The sequence below is a fragment of the Struthio camelus genome, chromosome W (assembly GCF_040807025.1).
Source record: "Struthio camelus isolate bStrCam1 chromosome W, bStrCam1.hap1, whole genome shotgun sequence".
Classification (NCBI taxonomy): Eukaryota; Metazoa; Chordata; class Aves; order Struthioniformes; family Struthionidae; genus Struthio; species Struthio camelus.
In genome coordinates, this window is record NC_090981.1 from 44,576,096 (window position 1) to 44,582,566 (window position 6,471).

Below are 6,471 nucleotides of genomic sequence, written 5' to 3' on the forward strand. Positions count from 1 at the left end.
TTCATGAAAGTAGGAGGTCTATTAACAGATGGCCCCACTAACAGTGTGAGCCAAACTCCTATGTCCTCCTGTGCATCCTGCGCAGCTTCAGGCATGTGGAAGCGATGCTGCGCTCAGAGCTGAGTCCCACAGTGATTCAGGGCTGCCTGAAATGCAGCCATGATTGACACACGCTTTGTCCTGTGCTCTCAGCACTGTCGCCCTTCTCCTCTCTAGGGCTGCAGCTATTGCAGAGAAGCGCTGCACAGAAATGGTGAGCTTTCAGAGAGAAAATGCCGAACTCCACCAGCTGGCATCCTGCTACCTCCCGGTGGATGGGTGACGTCACTGGCTGTCGCGGCTGTGCCAGCTTTTGAGTCACTGGCAGACGTAGCAGAGCCTTCTGCCTGGAGCAGCGTCGGTTGCCCCTACAGGAACTGCAAGGATCAAATGACATTACAAGACACATTTTAAAAAAGAAGAATGGCAACAGCGTCTACCTAGAAAGCTCCTTAGCCTGTATATGTATTGGAGAAACGTTAGAGCCAGTTTGAAACGGAACATGATACTGTGCGTGCCTTTGGTATATTGTCACTGGTACATGAATACGCCCTCCTACAAGGCTTAGATGGCTGGAATTAACATATTTGAGGTGACTCCCTGCTCCTTTAGTCCTTGGCAGACAATCTTTAATGGGCCCTGAACCCCTGAAAGCTCCCTGGTGCCTTTAGAGAAGCTGGCCCTCACGTGAAGGGGCTGTGCTCTTCTGCATTCAGCCGTGTTTGGAAAATCCAGTGAGCTCAGTGTTTGTAAGCAAGGTGTGCTGCCACAGCTGCCTAGCACAGAGGCAGCTGATGAGTTTGACAGGCCTTGGTGAACTGCACTCACTTGGAAGGATGGACATAATCGATCACTAATTTCTTGGGCTCAGTTCCTGCTGACCTAACCTAGGTGTCTGACTTTGGCACCTAACTTGCACTTAAGTTTTAGGCCCCTAGTGAAGCAGTCTTGCTAAAGTGTCTATGTGCTCCATCCATGATGTGGGCAGAGGTAGTGGCGTACACTTACGCAGGCAGGATGCATCTGGGGGCCTGCAAAAGCCTTATTCTGCTTGCTCTACAGAGCACGGGTATTCACTTTCAGACGCCTGTCTTGTCAGGCATCTGGAATAGGACGGGCCAGTAGGTTAGGTGGGTTGGATCCTGCTCTCTTAGTTCAAACTTTTTTTTTGCAGACTAGCAGTTAATAGACATCACTGCAAAGTATGCATCCACAATGTGCTCATGCACTGCTGCTGAGAGAGGAGTGCCTAGGTGCGCAGACACAGACATGCTCTGTGCTGAAGGCATTACCCAAGATTTGTGAAATGTACTTTGTCATCACAGGCAATTTTTCCTTTTGCCACCCTCAGAGCTATGCCTTTGCTGGGATTTAAGGAAGCCTTCAATATCTTGACTCATCCCAAAGTTTATTTATAAATAAGGAGGGCAGCGTACACTTGCATGACTCCAGGTACTGCTGGCAGGATTCTGACTGCTCAGAAGGTTTTATTCATTCCTAAGGAGTGGGAATAAGCTGTAACATTTCTATCCAACTGATTTTCCTATTTTAGACATCACTACAGCAATATGAACAAGAGGAACTGAAAAAGCAGATATAAATAGCAGTGAGATGTGATCATTTCTGATATTCTTGCTGAGATTTTATGGTGTATTTTTTAGTCCTGATTATACACCTCAAGGCAGAAAACAGGCTAAAGCAGATTTTATATCAAATGTGCAATGAACTTTAGATTATTTCCTTGGCCCTATTGCTATTTTTCCAGAGAAAATTAGAAAAGGAAAAAATGATTTTTAGGGCTTATCATTTAGCAGATAACCTTTCTTGGTAAAATGGTCTTATCTGCTGCGGTTTCTGAACATTTGGCATTCATTGCTAGAAATGTTACTACTTATTTTTCATTCTGAATCCTTCTTGCTACAAAACTCAGATCACATCCTATTTATAGTCCAGTTTTGGAAAGAGATAAACATGGATTCATAGATTCATGTGAGAAGTTAAACAGCTACTTAATTTTTCAAAGAACGCCTTTTTATGAATCAAACCAGTTAACTTAAATCTGTAGCTTTGTATGTATTCGTAGGTACTGCAGTTTGATAAATGCATGATGAAGTAAGTCACTAGCAGACTTACCTTTCGTCTCATGTTATCTCACGACTGAAGAGCAAACACATGACAAAATTTGTAGCCAATATTTGTTTGGGGCTGGTAGGGTGAATCAGTCTGGATGACAATCATTTCCTATTAAAAAACTGAAAGCATTAACTACCGTTCAGTTTAGTCTGCAGAAAATGCTAAGTACTGAGGGACAAATAAAAAATGAGATTCACAGGAGTACCAGTTAGATTAATCAGTTAATGTCTGTAAAATATGTTAAAATGGAGAACTAATCAACCAAAGGTTATTATTACTTATAAAGAAATGTGTCTTCTAATTTTAGAAATCTCTTCATTGGATCAGTGGAAAAAACAAGAGCAGCCTGGAACCCAGGAATTAAAATCATACTAACAGTAGATCAAAGAAGGAACACAAAAATAAAAGGTATGGAGTAATATCCCTCTCTTCATGGAACCACACAGAGGCAGACCTTGGGTCTGGAAGGCAGTGGCTGGCAAAGCCAGAAATTAAGATGCTCAGCTCAGCTTATTTTTCTTCTTGAATGTACTGGTTAATATTTTCATAGAGTGAGGGTATGTTTTACGTTTCTTACTGAATATTCAGTATATTAAAGGATTGAGTAATTCAGTTGTTTCAACATTTGCGTTTTACTCATATTCCAGTTTTCAGTTAGATATCAAATAATAAACACAGGTGGGATATAGCTGTCTGCTCATTGCTTCTTCTCATATGTGCCTTATATATGACAGTGGCAATATCTCTGTGGCCAAATTTTTCAGAGAGAAAAATTCTTGTAAACTGGAATATGTTTCATGGAGGAAAATACCTTCCATTTTGATCTCTGAATCAATCCACTTACAGTGGGAAGCAAAGAGATCAAGAAACCATCCCTAGAAAAATAATAAAATGAACACAGGCTGTTGTTCTTTTTTGGTCCTTCACACTCTTGCCATCTTCAATTGCACAGCAAATAGCAGCACTCAGGAAGCAGTAAACAGCTCTGGCTGCCTGACAGTAACCTGAGGCTCCATCATGCAGAACAAAAAATGAAAGGTAAGGACAAACTCAAAGGGAATGCCGGGCACAGTGCACGAGAAAGCTACTTAGTGAATGTTTTAAGTGGGACAGTTCTTGAATGTGCACAAGTATGCTAGAAAATCAATATAACCTCTGGGACCCCTGTCTTTTCAGACAAGAGCCTGAAAATGCACTTTTTTCTCAAGACATCTCTACAGCAAGTATATCTTCAGATATGAGAAGAGAGTTGGAAGGGTACAGAGTAACAAATGACAAGTAAGCAAAAGCGATAAATGGGCGTAAAATAAGGGAGCAATACAAAGATTATACTTAAAATCCACATTGTTAATTGGAATCAAGTCACAGTTCTTTCTCTCTTGGAAAAAGAATAGTAATTTGTCTTCAGCTTTGGCAGAAGAACAGCATGCATAAGAGCAAATAATATTTGAAAGTAGAACAAGCCGACATGGCACCAAGTGAGATAAATGCTTATCTCATAATCATTAACTCCTGGCCTAGCTACTGCTTTGCATTGCCAAAAAATCAGGAGTTGGATAGGAATTATGTAGGCTAAAATAATAATTCTAAGGAGCAGTATCAGAAAAGAGTTGCAACTGTATTTGCCTGTGATTACTAAAGTACTATAAAAACAAAGAGCATCTCCTCTTGGTGGTCCTAAATCAGTGATTCACTGTGGTAACTTCTGATTTTTGCTGCAGAAGTAGCTAACGTCCATGTTATTCAGGAGCCAAGTGGCCAACTTCTGTTAGATAATCTCCTCCATCATTATGTGTCTGAATAGGAAAGACCTACTGTTCCTAGAAGGGAGACAAAGTGGTTGCAGTGGCTTCCAGAAGACAAATCAAAAGTGTTCTGGACTCCTGCCTCAGCATGAAGCTGATCTAGTGTCAAGTCATCTATTTAGCAAGATAACCATCTGTCCAGAGTAGGTTTGGTGAGGTAATGGTTTTATTAATTTCTTATAATAAGATGAGCAGGCATAAGGCTGCCTGTGGCATTCAGAGATTAGTATTCGACCTTTACTAAATTATTTGCCTTCATTTCTGGTGCAAAGCCTGATGATTTTCAGTGCGTCAGAGGTGCTACCGGGTGAATTTTCCTAGGGCTTTGCAGTGAGAACAAGAAGATGTCAGGGTGGTAGGTCTGAACTCATTTTCACACCTGCAGAATAAGCACTTTTTAATCATACAGGCTGAAGCAAGGAAAGGCCATTTCCTCTAGACTGTTCTACACTGCAGGTCATTGTGTGCCATCCACATGCTCTTCTAACTTTCCTGGACAAAACTAAACTTGCTGAAAAGCTATCTGCTTGATTTGCATAAGCTATCACTTTCTTTGGTAGGTTGTCCAAAAGTTGCCACCCCCACTGTTTAAAAAAGGTAACTTGTTCCTTACTTGAATTTTCTTCTTAAATTTCCACCCACTAGTTTTGCCTGTGACTTTCTCCTCGAGCTCAAAAGGGCCTCTAGGACTCAGTGTTCTCACTGCTTAAAGGAGTCTCATCAAATGTTTCTTCGCTAAGCTAAGCAAATCAAACTCCTGAAGCCTCTCTTTTTCCAACCCTGGAATCATTTATACAGGTCTTATCTGCACTCTCTTCAGGTTTTCAGCATCTTTTCAGAAATGTGGATGTCAAAATTGGACAGAATTACCGTGTAAGCAATGGCTTCTATATTAGTGGAGAAAACAACAACAACGACAAAACCCAAAATGTTGTGTTATGTCTTGGAATAGATTTTAAGATAAATTCAATCTCCAGCATAATCAGTAGCTAAGTAACACAAACCAGGAAAAAACAGCTTGTGCACCTTTAAGATGTAGGGCTTGTAAAGCACGGTGATAAATCATGAGCAGGACTTATACATAAAACGTGGGGAATGCTGCAAACGCTCCTGATCACGAACAATATAAATCCACACTAAAATACTTTAAGGATATCCCCTCCTTTTGTTTTCCAAAAGAAATTCCAATAGCATGGCCCATCGTCTCAAAGGATCATGCTATGGACATATCCACAGGTGCCTGCAGTCTTACGTGCAGAATGGTTGACAGGGACATGCATGGTAACATGCATATTTTACGCATGCATGTACTTTCACTTCACCGGCACCACTTCACGGCTTTGAGTATTTTGTATTAAAGGCTTAATCTGCCATTTCACTTTACTTCTCTGGTCTTCCTCTAGAAGTTAGTACACAAGCAAAGATTTGGAGATAAGTTAATTGGTGTCAGCTCTATTGTCTATTAAATATTCCCAGGCTGCCGTCATCCCCTGACCATCCTGATCATCAGGCATTTGCCACCACCAATTAACTTAGCTGAATAAACAAGCAAGAAAGGATGGTATGTAAACTGAGACTTGCATGCTCCAGCTCATAATACTCACCCATTTCCTTTCTTCTCTCCATCAGAGAACAATATGTAACTAGCATCGTGCTGGAATGCCAGCAAACTCAACTGCAGCTCCCCTAGATGATGAAGGGGAATCAATATAAACTGAACTAGATGGAGACGGGGGTCCTCTCATCCTTCAAAGGGTTCATCAGGTTGCTTTTGACAGTTGTTAGTAAATCACCAGTCCAAAGTTTTTGGCTGATTCTCAGTAGCTGTCAGTGATGTGTCTGAGAAATTCTTGATGATCTTGATCCGGGTTTTACTTTTCTCACCTTTGCCACCCCAGACTCAGCGAAGCTAGATGCTGGTAATTCATGCATGGTAGATGGGTTGGCCTCACCAGCTGGTCTGCAGATCCTTCCCTGTGTCACCTCTGCTGCTGCGCAGGGACCTCTTGGCCTGTGGAGAGGTATGTAGGTTAGGACAAGAGCCAGAGACAGGGCACCGCTGAGGCAACCTGTAGCTGAATTACAGCTGGAGTCAACACAGCCTGGTGAAGCACCAGGAATAACAGCCATGCACAGCTAACAGTGCATTATGCACAGTCCTCACCACCTGAGCTGTGTTTCCTGAAGATGCAGCTGTTACCCTGAAGGATACAGTCAGCTTCAAGACTCAGAGGAATTCAGTCTAACTTTAGGCACATGGTAGTGGTTACGGTAAGGAAAGGGACATTCCCAGAGGGACAGGTTTTCCCCAAATTTACCTAAATCTGTTCTGAACATATGGCTCATGCCTTACTCATTTGTTAAGCTTAGAGCTATTGAAATACGATGCCTCCAGAAACGTCAGCTTGTCAGCACTGTTGGAAGACATTTCAGAATGAATGGGAAAAAGTACCAGGGGAACACTTAACTGCAAGGACACATCTCAGACAAATCC

The 6,471-nt window shown here is 41.9% G+C and overlaps 1 long non-coding RNA gene across 3 annotated transcripts; it reads left to right on the plus strand.

Annotated features, from left to right (window-relative positions):
• Positions 1–408: 408 nt before the first annotated feature.
• LOC138064220 (uncharacterized) lies at positions 409–5,586 on the plus strand. Of its 3 annotated transcripts, none has more exons than XR_011137497.1 (4): positions 409–2,580; positions 3,125–3,210; positions 3,349–3,450; positions 3,977–5,586. It is a non-coding gene; the product is annotated as an uncharacterized lncRNA (long non-coding RNA). The 3 variants fall into 3 exon arrangements; XR_011137498.1 differs by having other exon boundaries at positions 409–631; positions 2,480–2,580; positions 3,349–5,586; XR_011137496.1 differs by having other exon boundaries at positions 3,349–5,586.
• Positions 5,587–6,471: the final 885 nt, after the last annotated feature.